This window comes from Notamacropus eugenii, chromosome 1 (assembly GCF_028372415.1).
Source record: "Notamacropus eugenii isolate mMacEug1 chromosome 1, mMacEug1.pri_v2, whole genome shotgun sequence".
Lineage (NCBI taxonomy): Eukaryota > Metazoa > Chordata > Mammalia > Diprotodontia > Macropodidae > Notamacropus > Notamacropus eugenii.
In genome coordinates this window covers 118,792,930-118,809,060 of record NC_092872.1, presented here as the reverse complement: position 1 = coordinate 118,809,060, position 16,131 = coordinate 118,792,930, and the positions used below count along the sequence as shown (strand labels likewise).

General features: G+C 34.1%; 1 protein-coding gene across 3 annotated transcripts in view; it reads left to right on the top strand.

Moving 5' to 3' along the window:
- LINGO2 (leucine rich repeat and Ig domain containing 2) overlaps positions 1-16,131 on the top strand; it is a 1,607,677-nt gene that overhangs the window by 1,242,167 nt on the left and 349,379 nt on the right. For all 3 annotated transcript variants that reach the window (XM_072612692.1, XM_072612700.1, XM_072612709.1), the window contains exon 6: positions 6,364-6,523. The gene's annotated coding sequence lies outside the window, so the exon portion shown is untranslated. The remainder of the gene's footprint in view (positions 1-6,363; positions 6,524-16,131) is intronic.

Sequence of the window (16,131 nt, the reverse complement as noted above, 5' to 3'; positions counted from 1 at the left end):
CTAATCCATCCACCTCAAGGGATTAATCCCCAAAATATCACTCATTCAATCTCTTTTAACTAAAGTCAGCTTTGAAAATTCTGTCATTATTTATCAGAGAGCCAAATAGGAACCCATGTATTATTTTACTTGGAAAAGAATTTAGAAGTCAGCTAGTCCAAAGCCTTAGATTAAAAAAAATTGAGATTCAGAGAGATGAAGTGATTTATCTAAGGTCACTCAGCTGAGACTATGACTGAAGAGTTGAAATAGAGCTCAGGTCTTCTTATTAGTCTTTCCCTACTCTCTTGAGATGAAAATTCTAAATCTCTCCTGAAAGGGGAGAATGGTATATTATTTATTTGATCATCACACAATTTTAAGAGAGAGATCAAAATTTAAAAAAAAAAGGATGTCTAAGTGAAACAAGAAGTTGACTCACATTATAGATTCATGAACTATAGTTTAGGCAAACTGATTTACAGATTGCAGTCCTTTCTTGGTTTTTACATTCTTGTAGAAATGATACTGCAGGATATCTCTTCTATATGCTTTATAGTAAAAGTTCCACATTTAGGGCAGAGGGGGAGTGGAGAATGATACTTGGAACACACAGGAACATATGGCATTTTATACTTTATTTATTTTAAGATTTAAAATTATTCATTTTTAGTTTTCAACATTCATTTTCATAAGACTTTGAATTCCAAATTTTCTCCCCATTTTTCCCCTACCCCCCACCCCGGGATGGCATGCATTTTGATTACCCCTTCCCCCAGTCTTCCCTCCCTTTTACCTCTACCCCCCCCTTATCTCCTTCCCCTTGACTTTCTTGAAGAGCAAGATAGATTTCTCTACCCCATTGCCTGTACATCTGATTTTTCAGTTGTATATAAGAACAATTTTTAACAAATTTTAAAAACTTTGAGTTCCAAATTCCCTCTCCTCTTCCCTGCCCACCCACCCCCATAGAGAAGGCAAACAATTCAATATAGGTTATACATGTGTAGTCATGCAAAATACCTCCATAATAGTGATATTGTGGAAGACTAACTATGTTTCCCTCCATCCTATCCCACCCCCCAATTATTCTGTTTTCTCCTTTGACCCTGTCCCTTTTCTAAAGTGTTTGCTTCTGTCTACTTCTTCCCACTATCTGCCCTCCCTTCTATCATCCTCCCCTCTTTATCCCCAACTGCTTTACTTTCCTGTAGGTAACACACTCCATTGCGTATGTATACTATTCCCTCCTTAAGCCAAATCCTATGAAAGTAAGGTTCACTTATTCCTTCTCACCTCCCCCTTTGTCCCCTCCATTGTGAAATCTTTTTCCTCCCTCTTTTATGTGAGATTATTTACCCCATTCTATCTCTCCCCTTCTCCTCTCAATATATTCCTCTGTCATACCTTAATTTTATTTTTAGATATTATCCATTCATATTCAACACACTTTGTGCCATTTATCTATCGATCTATCTATCCATCATCTATCTATGTATCTATATCCTCCAATTACCCTAAAAAAAAGAAAGGTTTCATGAGTTACAAATATCGTTTTTCCATGTAGTAATGTAAACAGTTTTTTAATAAGTCTCTTGTGATTTTCCTTTCCTGTTTACCTTTTCATTCTTCTCTCACTTCTTGTATTTGAAAGTCAAATTCGCTATTCAGCTCTAGTCTTTTCATCAAGAATGCTTGAAAGTCCTCTATTTCATTGAACATCCAATTTTCTCCCTGAAGGATCATACTCAGTTTTACCGGGTAGGTGATTCTTGGTTTTAATCCAAGCTCTTCTGACCCCAAGAATGTCATATTCCAAGTACTTCAATTCCTCAATGTAGAAGTTGCTTGATCTTGTGTTATTCTGATTGCATTTCCACAATACCAGTAGATATTTCTGGCTGCTTGCAATATTTTCTGCTTGACCTGGGAACTTTAGAATTTGGCTACAATATTCCTAGGAATTTTCCTTTTAGGATCTCTTTCCAGAGGTGTTTGGTGAATTTTTAAATTTCTATTTTATCCTCTGGTTCTAAAATGTCAGGTAGTTTTCCTTGATAATTTGTTGAAAAATGATACCTTGGCATTTTTTTTTTTATTTTGATTATGGCTTTCAGGTAGTCCAATAATTTTTAAATTATCTCTCCTGGATCTTTTTTCCAGGTCAGTGGTTTTTTCCGTGAGACATTTCGTACTGTCATCTTTTTTTTTCATTCTTTTTGTTCTGTTTTATGGTTTCTTGATTTCTTATATAGTTGTTATTTTTTATTTGCTCCATTTCAGTTTTGAAAGAATTATTTTATTCAGCAAGCTTTTGTACCTTCTTTTCCAATTGGAAAATTTTGTTTTTTATGATATTTTTCTCCTCATTGGCTTTTGGGATCTCTTTTGCCATTTAGGTTAGTCTATTTTTAAATTTTTATTTAATTTTATTTTCTTCATTATTTTTTGGATCTCCTTTAGCAAGCTCCTTTTGCAAGACTCAATTTTCATGATTTTCTTGTGTCATTCTCATTTCTCTTTCCAATTTTTCCTCTACTTCTCTTACTTGATTTTCAAAATCCTTTTTGAGTTCCTCCATGACCAATTCATATTCTTCTTGGAGGCTTTTGATGTAGGAGCTTTGACTCTGCTATTCTCCTCTGGTTGTGTGCCCTGATCTTCCTTGTCGCCAAAGTAAGATTCTATATTCTGAGTTCTTTCATGATGTTTACTCATCTTCCTAGTCAAATACTTGACTTCCTAACTTTTTGTTAAAGTAGGACTCTGCTTCCAGTGGGGGTGAAGTTGGGGATGGGAGTGGGTGTAGTGTCTCAGGCTTCAGGGATTTTGTATCAGCTACTTGATCCCACACCATCCATGATTTTATACCTTAATTAAAAGTAATTTTTTTTTTACTTCTGTCTATGAAGTTACTAAACAATGATAACTCCTGAACTATAGCCAAAGCTGGCATATTTAATATTGGCTTACTTTATTTAACATTTCTGTATATAACTGTGAACAATTTTAGTTGCATAAATGTGTATATGTTCTTACTTTTCTCCCTACATTTGATTGTTCTGAATAAAGACCGTGTAGCACAGAACCAAGTTCTCACAAGGCAATATAATTAAACAAATTTAATCAGACTTCATGTACTTAATTCTGTTGTAGAGGATAGTTCTTCATTTATTTCTCATTCACAAGTATCACTACATGAAAGGTTGCTTGAATCTGAGCCCTTCCTATGAAATGCAAGATGAGTGAAATTCAAACATATTTATTGCTTTCAAATATATTAGCATTCATTCATGTACATTAATATTTTAACAATGGCAAAATGCATTCATTAAGCAAATAGCCTTCACAATAGAAGTATAATTAATATCCAAATAACATAGCGATGTGTAGTCAAATAAGAAATGAATTTGGAATCAAAAGACTTGGGTTAATAGCTGACTCTATAAATTGTTAGCTAGGTCATTATGAACACAACTTTTCTACCTTCAACTTCTTTGTTTATAAAATGAGGATAAGAATACTTATACTATCTACCTGATAGGATTGTAGTAAGAATACTATTTTGTCCATTGTAAAGTAATAAATAAATATTCTGGTTTTTTTTAAGAACTGTTTACTTCTGTTAGGCATATGAATTGATATTTGGTTTTTCGCTTAGGCATATATTATTTGATTGGTGCCAAAGCTGGCCCCAAGCAAATACAGCTAGTGCTTTTAAAATCATGGTTGTTGTTGTTGTTCAGTCATTTCAGTCCTGTTTGTGACCCCATTTGGGATTTTCTTGGTAGAGATACTGGAGTTGTTTGTCACTTCCTTCTCTAGGTCATTTTACAGCTGAGGAATCTGAGGCAAATGGGTTAAGTAATGGCCAAGAGCCACACAGATAGTAAGTGTCTGAGCCCAGATTTGAAATCACAAAGGTCAGTCTTCCTGACTGCAAGCCCAACACTCTGCATAACTTCAGTGGATAGAGTTCTGGACCTGGAGTCAGGAAGACCTGTGTTCAAATCTGGCCTCAGATACTCACTAGCTGTGTGACTCTTGGCATGTCACTTCACCCTGTTTTCCTCAGCTTCCTCAGCTATAAAATGATCTGGAAAAGTAAATGGCAAACCAATCCACTATCTCTGTGAAGAAAACCCCAGTTAGGGTCATGAAGAATCAGATACAACTGTGAAAAATGACTAAGGTTTTTTTAAAAGGACTTTATAGTATTCTTTTAAAAATATAAAGATTTATCAGTGGAACACACTGGGTACACAGCATAAAGAAACAAATGGACTTTCACATTCAATAAGTTGAGACTCCATATATCAAGAAAAACTCCTAGGAAAACAGTATGGTAGAAATTAAGTTGGAAGACTCTCTACCATAAACCTAGATAAATTCCAAATGGATACATGATAGATAAAAATGGTCAAATTATGATCAAATAAGAAAACCAAGAAGGAAATTAACTTTCAAATCTATGGAGAAGGGAAAACTGTAAGACAAAAGAAGAAATAGTAAGGATCAAAGGATACAAAACAATGTTGAGTACATAAAATTTTAAAGTTTATGAACAAATGAAACCAAAGTAGCTAAAATTAGAAAGGAAACAGTTAACTGAGAAAAAAAAATCTTTGTAGCAACTTTTTCTGCTAAAGGGATCATTTCAAAGATAGATAAAGAATGGCTTCAAATTCATAAGAATAAAAGTCATTCCACAATTAATAAATGAGTAAAGGATATGAATAGGCAGTTTTCCAAGAAAAAAACTCCAGCTATCAGCAATCATTTTTAAGTGTTACAATTAATTAGTAATTAGAGAAATACAAATTTAAGCAACTCAGAGTTTGTACCTTATACTTACCAAGTTAACAACGTTCCAAAAAAGGGGAAAATTGCAAATTCTGAAAGGACTACAAAAAAATAGGAATATTGATAGACTATAGGCAGAGCCATGAATTAGTTCAGCCATTCTGGAAAGCAATTTTGAACTGTGTTCAAAGTGTCACTCATTCATACTTAGCCTTTGATCCAAACATATCACTATTAAGCCTAGACCAAAAGAGATAAAAGAAAGTAGAAAAGGATGCACATGTATAAAAATACCCATTATTTTATAATAGCAAAGTACTGGAAACTATGGAAGTGATCATTAATTGAGAATTGATGAGTAAATTAGGGTAATTCCAATATTTGAATTATATTCTATCATAAGAAATTATGAAAGGGAAAGTTTCAGAAAGGAAAAAAATGTGGTAAAAAATATCTCATATGAATAGATGTACTGAGTAAAGTCAGCAGAACTAGAACAATTCATATACAATAAAAGTTATCAAGACAAACAAATTTGAAAGACTTAAGTCAGATCAATGGGAAACAAATTGGGATTATAGAAGACCAATGTTGATACGTGCTACCCATGTCCCAATAGAAATGTGATGGATACCAAGATGAAGAATGAGACATACATTTATGAAAATGAGTAACGCAACATCCTATTTTGCTTGATAATACATTTTTGTTATAAGACTATTTTTTTTCTTCTCTCTAAATCCAAGGAAGGAGGAAGGTATCAGGAAAGAAAATAAATCCTTATTAATTAGAAAAATAGAAAATGAAATTTTAAAATAGTTTCTATTGCTAAAACAGAAATAAACATCCAAACTGGGTTATCATTGTATTATTAGAGGGGCAGTGTGGTTTTGAATATCATCTCAAATTCTTACCACTTGTGTGATCCTTAGCCACTTAATTTCTGTTGTCTTAATTATCTCAATTATGTAACATGACAAAATAATAGTATCCAATTTCCAGAGTTATTATAAGACTCAAATGTAAAACACTTTGAAAACTTTTAGACACCATATAAATGTTTGTTGTTATTGTCGCATTACTAGGGAATTCCATTTGAAAATGCTCCATGAATATGTTAAATCACACCTTTAGCACTCCAGTTACAGATGACTACAAACTATTCTGCAGGCAATTATTATGTTTCTTTGTACTAGAAAGCCTAAAATTTTTTTAGATGAATTTAGAAACCAATGATTGTGTCATGCAAGTGCAAGCTGTATATTCCTAGTAGACAGCTATATTGAAGGAGGAGTACTTGAGATGCACTGTGATGTACTTGTATTTTAATGTAAAAATTGTTTATTATTCCTGACAGTTTAAATAGATCAATAACAACACAAAGGAGTGACATGCACTCAGGGTAAACATATAAACTTCAGTCTTTCTGCCTTGATGTTTTGAAGTACCTTGAGAGACATTAATGGTTCCACTCATACTTTTTTATGATGCCCTTATTGATTAAGTGGTAGATGCCTTCTGGTCTCAAGATATGGTTGACTATTTTTCAATTAAAATGATGGGATATCTTGTTTGTTGCAGGTTCATTTCAGGCAGTTGGAGTGTGGGGGCCTGGGCGATGCTATTGTCCATAACGTGTTGGAATTATCATGATCAACTTTCCTGTTTTGGATTTCACCCAGTGGCTAAGAACTCTGCATGGTAGACAGCAAGGACTGAAATTTTAAAAACAAGAAAACAGGTGAGACTCAGAATCAATGTAATCATTTATCACTGGCCCCCAGGGCTTCTGTGGGTTGTCAGATGCATTGCATAATGCATAGCTTTTCTATTTGTTTCCTGGTTCTAAAGAAAGGCACTCATTTAGCTGGAATATTTCAGGCAAATATGTATTATTATAATTGAATCTTTTTCCTCTCTAGAGGAGAAAGAGGCTATTTAGAGATACATGTAAGGAAGTCACAGGAATACTGTCTTAGAACAGTAATCTGAAATTCCAAAGAACCCTTGGCAAGTAAATTTTCTTTTAAACTTTGTAAACTGTCAAGTATTTCCCAACTATGTAAAAGTAAGCATTTTATGAAATTTAAGTATTTCAATAGTTACTTTAACACGAACAATGTATTGACTATTTTATTTGTTTAAAAATACTGATTTGTGAAAATTGTGCCAATGGAATTATAATTTTAAAATGGCAATGTTCATAATGATTATAACCTACCTATTCTATAATGTTATATATGTATTCAAATAATTTCTGCTTTTTTTCTGTAGCATTCTATTCTTGAAATAGGATTGGATGGAAACTCCTTATTCTTGGCAATTGTCTTTTTTATAATCATAGCATTACTTCCTTCTCCATAAAAGATAATTATTTTATTAATTGTAGACAGGAAGAAAAATTTAATTTTCTATGTTCTTTACCCTTGCAAACATCCTTGCTCTTTCCACTTTCTGAATATTAGACTTTCCACAGGAAGACATGAATAAACCCAGTGTTGGAAATATTTAATTCAACAGCTGCTGTAAAGAGAGTATAAGCAAAATTAACTTATTGAACAGTCTGAGTCCTGGAACCTATTCAATTATTTCTATTTATGTTGGCAGGATTTTCTTAAAATGAAAAATAGTATTGAACAAGTTCCTCCAATCATTCCTATATTTGGCAGGAAATTCCTCTTCAAGTAAATGCTTCTGTGATAAATCGGTATCTCCCATAGGGAGAAAAATGAAAGTCAAAAATCACAAATAAAACTTAAGCATCCAAATGACATTCATCTTAGGGTATTCTTTACAACCAAGGTAGTTCACAGGAGGGGCAGAGAGGGTTAGAGGAGTAATGAGCAGGAAGATGCTGCCAATCTGCTCCAAGAACTGGAGTTGGATGGACTAGGAAAGGATCTGGCAAAAAAAAAAAAAAAATGCCTTCCAAACTTCCCTTTTTTTGAAGAATGATCCCATTCTGGACATATGTTGGCTGTTTTTCCTAGTTTCTCAGGAGTTATAGGGCAGTGGTTAGTGAGGGAGCAAAATTTTGTCTCTTACTCTGTTCCAAAGATCTGTGCTTTGGTATCTTTGAGCATTGCAGTTGTTTAAGAAAGTGAAAGAAAGATGAAAGGAATGAATAAGAACGTAATTCATGGAATTACTCTCTTGACTTTTTCTCATAGAAATAGATAAATGTTCTTCATAGCCTTGTTTATATTCTTGAGACCTGTCAGAACCTAGAAGGTCAGCTCTTGTACAAGCAGTCATGATGAGCACATAATGAAGAAATGTAGCAAAATTTGTTCATGCCTAAATCTCTGATTTAATTATTAGAGCCCCTGAGTCATACTTTAGACTCTAAAGCACTCTTTAGGTATGGTAAACAGGTTAGCATTCATTTAGTTTCCTTATTTCATACAATTCGTTACTCAAGTATTAAAGTATCTTGTATCTATAAGATGAGCCAGTAGGTAGTTGCTTATAGGAGAGAACAACCCCAATATACTCATTCAGACAAATTGGGGAAAACTCTTCTAAACTGGACATTTAAAAATTTATTGAACATCTTAAAAAGAAATATAATTATATAATTTTCAAGAAATCATAGTAAATGGATACAAGGTGACAAAGTGCTGTCTAGCACTTTGAATACTTTCATGAATAGTTGAAAAGATCTGTAATCTGGACACAAGTTTTACATATAAAGAACCTCTGAAATGTTTGAAAATAGCTTATTGCCTTGAGTTGTATAAACTTCTGCTTCCACATATAATTATTCTGACTGTTTAAAAATACCTTCTCCTATTGAGTGAATTTTTTCTTTCTTAATATCAAGCAGTACACTTCACAGTAAATAAACTCAGGGTAAATGGACAGTTTTAATAAAAGCTATATATGTAGCACAGTGGCATGAATAAGTAATTAAAGGAAAAAATAAACATTTCCAAAGGCATACTTCTGCTATTAAATGGGACAAAGAGGTTTTCTCCCTCACCTCTTATTTTCTTCCCTCTGGGACTGAGGGGAAAGAAGAAGTAAATGATCACACATGAAAGGATGGTTGAGTAGTAGTTGTCTTTCTGACTTCTGGGAAGAGGGAAAAGCCAGAGAAGAGGCTTGGATGCCTGCCAATACGGACTCTCAAGAAGCACTCTTTCTCTCTTGATTTGCCCACATGTGTACCAAAGCTCTTCTAAGGAAGTCTCTTTTCATGACAGCAAAATAAGAAAATTATACTACTAGCTTATTCCTCTTCTTGTACCAGTCCATTGGTATCTTATTGGAAATGTCTCTTCTGCCCAAGTTCCACATAAATTAGAGCAGAGGATTTAGATCTAGAAGGAAGCTTACAGAAAATATTGTTCAATTTTTAAATTTTATATATGTGAAAATTGGGATGTAGAGAAAGGAAGTGATTCCCAGTACCACTTTGGATAAGTGGCAAAGCCTGAATTTGACTCTAAATTTGAAACTCTCTTTTGTTTCAGTTATTTTAACCAAAGAAGCATTCATGCATTAGTTGTTCTAGTTATAGTTCATCCAGATTAGAAATCAAAGGTCGATATTATTGTCAGGAGGGCTACAAATATCATTTCATCTCCATACACCTTATTTGTAAGATAAAGCATTGAAATAGATCAGAAATGCTAAACACAGGGCCACCCTTCAATACTCTCCAGTGTTACAGGAATGATGTTAACATGTAATTGGAAAATATTTAACAAAATAAACAAAAATACAATAAGACAGAGATAATCCTACATTTAAAAACTAAGTCAGAATGCAGCCCGCAAGGAACCTCGTACACAGATTAATACGTCCTTTTTATATTTAGGTTTGACAGCACTGCAGGAAATTTTCTCTAAATTCCCTCTTAGAGTATCAACTTACCTTGTATTTGTAGACATACATACATGTGCACAAACACAGAGTAAACGTATATACAAAAAATGCATGTATAAAATACACACACACACATACATATACACACACATAAATGTGTGTGTATGTTACTCTGGGTAAATATGTACATACATTTGTGCACATGCACATATATATATAGCCCTTTGAAAACATGAACTGTCTTTTTCTTTGTATGCCTAGTGCTTAATAGAGTGCCTAGGAAATACTTCTTAACCTCTGAATGACTGAAGAAAATGCATGCTATTCACTTCCTGACAGAGAGGTGATTAACTCAGAGTACAAAAAAAAAAAAAAAAATGGGGGATATAGCTAAGGTGGGAATTTGTTTTGTTTAACTCTGCATATTTGTTTTGAATATTTTATTTTGTTCTGTAGTAATGGAAGTAAGAGGGAGAGAAAACAGATTTTTTGTTCATTAAAAAATGAATTTTAAAAAGAACGTAATCACTTAATCTGTCAAGCAACAAGAATGTACTAAATGACTACTATGTTGCAGGAATATGTGTTCAATTCTGGGTCAACAAAGATGAAAATAAAATGGTTCCCATCCCCAAAGAGCTTAAATTCTATCAGGGGACATAAAAAGTACATGTAAATACAGATAGAATAAATATACACACACTATATACAAAGTAAATACCAGGAGGTTTTGTTTTTTTTTTTTGAAAGAAGCATTAATATCTTTTGAGGTGGAAAGGATCTGAGAAGCTCTCATATAGGAGACAGATGTTTGGTATGAGCTTTGAAGTCAACTAGGGATTTTAAGAGGTGTAATTGAGGAGATTGTAGGTAAGTTATTGAGTATTATAGAAATAGAAAAACCCACTTATTAGTATCCATTTCTGTATCTACTCAGGGATTTGTTTATCTCTCTCTCTCTCTCTCTCTCTCTTTTTTTTTTTTTTTTTACAAATTCTATACTTTTAACTGGAGCAGGTTGATTACTACATATAAATAGAACATATAGATGATGAATTAGTTTTATTCTGTGACATATTTCCTGTTTTTTTTAAATTGTTCCAACTATTAGCTTTGTATATTTCCATAATCCAAGACTAAGTTTTAGAAAGAAAAAAGAAAAATTGTTTCATGTACTTTTCCTGTGTATGTGAATGTTCGATTCATTTTAGTTTCTCAGTTTTGAATAATGGTAGAGGCATTTTTTTTTAAACAGAGATAGAAGCTAAGGTCTTTGTAAAGTTAAAGATATGGCATGGCTTCCTAATTCTGGTTTTCAAAAGTTTTAGCACCTAGTCATAAAAATGCCTTCAGTCTTGAACTTGGAAGAATTTTTCTTTCTTAGAACATTTTAAAATGAAGATTTTGCCTAACCTCAGATTACACCACTTTATGCTAATGAATAAAAGCAATATTAAGCTTTACAGGTAGGGAATTTACCACGAAATTTTCAAAGCTCTTTGGATAATGTCACATACTGTAGTGTGACTCTGCAATCACCAAGGTGGGACCCAAAGAAATTAATTTTAAATAAGACTTACTTAGTATGGTCCACAATATTTCTGTGTAATACCTTTCCTGCATATTGCAGGAAAAATAGGAGTTTCTGCAATTGAAGATGTTTTAGAGGCATCCTCCATTCTGATCCAATGATCACTGATTAAGCACTTACTATGTGCAACAAGCTGGAGAGTACAAAGACAAAAAAGAAAAACAATCTTTGCTCTTAAGGAGATTACCTTGCACTTGGAAAGGTACAACATATAAACAGATACATACACACATGATAATTTGAGAAGAAATGCAAAAGACCTAAAAAGTAGTAAACTCAAGAAAGAATTCTGGTTCAATATGTCATATCAAATGAGTTTTGGTGTTAAAGATGCCAAATTAACTCCATCTATAGTCATATGAAAAAATGCTCTAAATCATTATTGATTAGAGAGATGCAATTAATAACTCTGAGGTTATATCACATCTATCAGATGGGCTAACACAGCAAAGCAGGAGATGATAAATGTTGGAGAAGATGTGGGAGAGTTGGAACACTAATGCATTGTTGGAGCTGTGAGCTGATCCGACCATTCTGGAGACAATTTGGAACTATTCCCAAAAGGCTGCAAAAATGTATATACCCTTTGACCCAGCAATATCGCTTCTAAGAGTATATCCCCAAGAGATCATAAAAATGGGAAAGGGTCCCACATGTACAAAAATATTTGTAGCAGCTTTCTTTGTGGTGGCCTAAAACTGGAAATCAAAGGGATGTCCATTAATTGGGGAATGACTGAACAAGTTGTGGTATATGAATGTAATGGAATACTATTGTGGTATAAGAAATGATGAACAGGTAGACTTCAGAGAGACCTGAAAAGATTTACAAGAACTGATGCTGAGTGAAAGAAGCAGAACCTGGAGAACTTTGTACACAGCAACAGCCACAGTGTACAAGGAATTTTTCTGGTAGACTTAGCCCTTCATAGCAATGCAAGGATTCAAAAATTCCCAATGAATTTTTGAGGCAAAACACTTTCCACATCCAGAGAAAGAACTATGGAATTGGATCTCAGAATGAGATCTCAGAATGAAGCAGCCATTTTTTTGTGTGTTATGTTTTGTTTTGGTTTGTTTTATGGTTTCTCCCATTCATTTTCATTCTTCTATGCAACATGACTATGATGAAATTCATTTAATAGGAATGTATATGTAGAGCTGTCTCGGGGAGGGAAGGGAGAGGGGGAAAAGGGGAAGGGAGGGGGAAAAATCTAAGCTATATGGAGGTGATTATAGAACACTGAAAACAAATAAAATAATTATTTTTAAAAAAGATGCCAACAGGAGGCAGTGAAGAGGTGGTTCCTCCAGTCTGAGTAAAAAGCTATACCAAGGTTTCTTCAAGAATTTTCTGAAAATGAAGTCCTGAGCTCTAAGAGGTAATTGAGACAGTTAATCATCTTTTATAGAATCTGGTCAAGTATTGAAGATTTTTTATATAGGTGTTTTTTTTTCAAATTCCTCTTTATACAGTAGACAAAATGTATTCAGCCTACCTGTACCATGTGTTGCAAAAGAAAAAGAAATCCTAATGGATATTTGATTGAAATGAAGTCTTAAATTGAGCTCTGGAAATTTATACTTCAATTAAGATAAGGGCAGCTGCTCTGCCACTTTATTTCCCTTTTGAGACTTTTATCCCTCTGGCTTTATCCATTTCACCATCATTTTATCATCTCATCAATCACTGTGTCTCAATCCTTGTGAACACAGTTTGAAATAGCAGGAAAAAGACACACCCAACTTGGCTTGCTTACTTAAAAACTAAGTAACTCCACTGAAAATATAGTTTGGCATCAGATGTGGTACACAATTGCTCAAAAGAATAGGGAACTCTTTAAGACTAGAGAAAATAAGAGGAAAAAGAAAACTGAGCAGATATATTAAGAATCAAAATGAACTTTGGCATAACTTCCAGAAGTTTAACCCCGAAATGAGCCAGGGCAAGTTATTATAACTCCTCTGTCAAGAAAATTGATCATTTAGAATAACAGGATTCAGTCCAGTAACTTTATTGTGTGCATTCATTATTATAAGCTTCCCCAGTAAAATGCCAAAGTTCATTTATTCTATGTGATTGAAGCTTTTATTCTCAGAAAGGTTATTTGTGCCCAATATAAGCTGCAAAGTGTCCAGAGGAAGGTAACCAGAATAGTTAGGAGCCAGATTGAAAGAAATTGGAAAACATTCTGAAGAAGACAAGTGTGTACGGGTAGGGGGATGAAAGGAGAGAGCAGGGAAGGTGGTAGTGATCATCAAATATTTGAATAGCTGCCATCTAAAAGAAAAATCGACTTCTAGTTCACCCTGGCCCCAGAGAACAGAATGGGAGACCAATTGATGTAAGTTAAAAGAAGCGAGCAGGGGTGTTGTGAGACTCAAATGAGATAATGGATGTAAAATACTTGACAGCACTATACAAGTGCTAGTTTTTACTACTATTGTTATTTTTAGCCTACAGTCACCAAGTCACCAATCCAGTAACGATTTCATTCATTGAACCTTCTACAATTCTGCTGAGTTCAAGCAATGTTTGTAGAGAAACACAGGGATGTGCTTGTAAATGTTTAGCCACTTGACTTTCCAGAGAGGAAAAAGTTCATGTTTTTCAGTTTAATCTGCATTAACAACACTTTGTCAAGTCTGAACAATCAACAAAACAACAAATCAAACCCTAATTTTCTGAGAAGTAAGTGCTTACACAAAAATTTAACAATTGACTCTGAGCTCTAGCTGGCTCTTGACAGCCTAGTGTTACATCCATATCAAGATGTGATGGCCAATTTCCTAAAAAGAACTATCCAAAAGTTACAGGCTACATGAAGAGTTAGCAGGTAAACCTCATCTGGTGATCTTTAAGTAAAGATGACCTAGATGACCAATTCTCATAAAATGTTCTAAAGATTATTCTTTTTCCAGTCCAAATTGGATTAACTAGCTACTGGGCTCCTTTGTAAACTTTTTTTTTTTTTTTCAAGTGGGGAAAAGATACTCCGCTTTGTACCTATAAAGCATTACGTAAATGTGAACTGTGAAAGTTAATATTACACCAAATATTTAGGTGTAAAGAAGTCTCTACATGCATACCTCACCATGCACATCTATCTCTATTTTCTGACTTCTTGAATTTTAGAGATCCCATACAAGAACCCCCAAAATATTTCCTTGAATACCCCACTGAAAGGGAACTTATGACCTCACAATTCAGCCCATTTCATGAGATTTGGGGATTGTTTTAATTGTTAGAGTGTTCTTTCTTGTGTAAGACAAATTTTCTACCATCCTCAACACTAATTAATGCAACTAACAAGATGTTCTATGGCCTGCTAAAGAATTAATCAATTAGAGGTATGAGCAAGGCCTAGATACCACTACTGAACCAATCAATCAAATTAATAAGTTATGTGAAAACAAGCCTTAGCCAATTTGGGAGGAATGGAGTGCTTTAGAGCCATTAGATGAAATCAAATTAAGATAAATAGAAAATGTATTTGGAGTGGTTGAAGAATTAGATATACCCCTAGACTTATACATAGGCAAAGAAGTGAATTTAGTAGTTACATCAAGAGTCAAACTTCAGGGGTCAGTAGGCCATGCAGTGGATAGAGCACTTGGAGTAAGGTCCTGGAATTGGGAAGACCTGAGGTTCAAATCTAACCTCAGATACCAGTTTTATTACTTGGGCAAATCACTTAATCCTGGCTGCCTCAAAAAACAAATTAAGCTTCAGGAAATATTTACAGTATTTAGACTCTTGTTTTTGAAACAAGAAGATGGTAAGGGGGAGAGGAAGTAAGCCCAATGGGTTCCCTTTCCTCCCCCTTATCATTGTATCTATCAATGAGTAAACTAGACTAGTTATAAAAAATACATCCAGCTGAGAGAGGACAAACTAGACAGACTGAGAAAAAGCAGCTCAGGGAGCATACAGTTATGGACTCTACAAAGGAACTGACTTGCCAAGGTTCAACAGAGAACTACACCCAAGTGGAATTTTACAAGAATTCCACAAAGGAGTTCCAACCAGGAACTCTGAGTTTTGTAGCATGTGCTTTCTGAGTCTGAGTTCACTTTCTCCTAGACTCTGTAAGAAAGTATGTCTCAGACTTGAAAGGAGTGAAGAAGCGATGAATGTTTTTGTTTCATCAATTTTAACTATAACAAATTAATAAAAACTCCTAAAAGCTAATTAACTTTGACTGGTTAATCAGTTTTGTGGAGTTTGTGGGGGTTTCTGAGGATTAGAAGCATCTCAGACTCCCAAGGGTTACTCCTAGAACCCTGAGTGGAGAAGTAGAAAATAGCCTTCCACCAAAGTACTAACTGCAGTGGATTCTGAGAGAGTTAACCTAGCCAGCATGCTACATTCATATTGAGTTGAAATCTATCTTATCATCCACTCATTTTAGTTCTGTCCCTATACAAAATAATTCTAATCCTTTTTCCATGTGAAGTTCCTTTTAGTAATTGAAAATAGCATTGATATCCCTCTTAAATCCTCTCTTCTCCGTGCTAAATGTCTCAGCATTATACCGCTTCTTCAAAAGAATGGTTTCAAGACTGCTTATTTACCATGCTAGTTGTGCAACCTGAGTTTATTGTTCAAAATGCTTTAGCATCCCAATGTTTTGTTATCCAAAGCTGCTGTCACCTGATTAGGGTTACATGAGTTTTACAGTTTCTTGCCTAACCATTTTCTTGCCTTTGGGCAGTTTTCCTTTGTTAATGTTACATGGAATTGTAATGCATAACAAAGGAATCAGTCATTGGAATTTTTTGCCATATTGACAGGATGTATCTCTTATAAGGAACAAAGTAGCAAAATGTGATTTGTTTCATAGAATCTATTCAGACATAAAGATACCATGATTTAGTGACATGTTCCAAACCTTCTTCTCTTGACATACTGCCATTGGCCATATATGC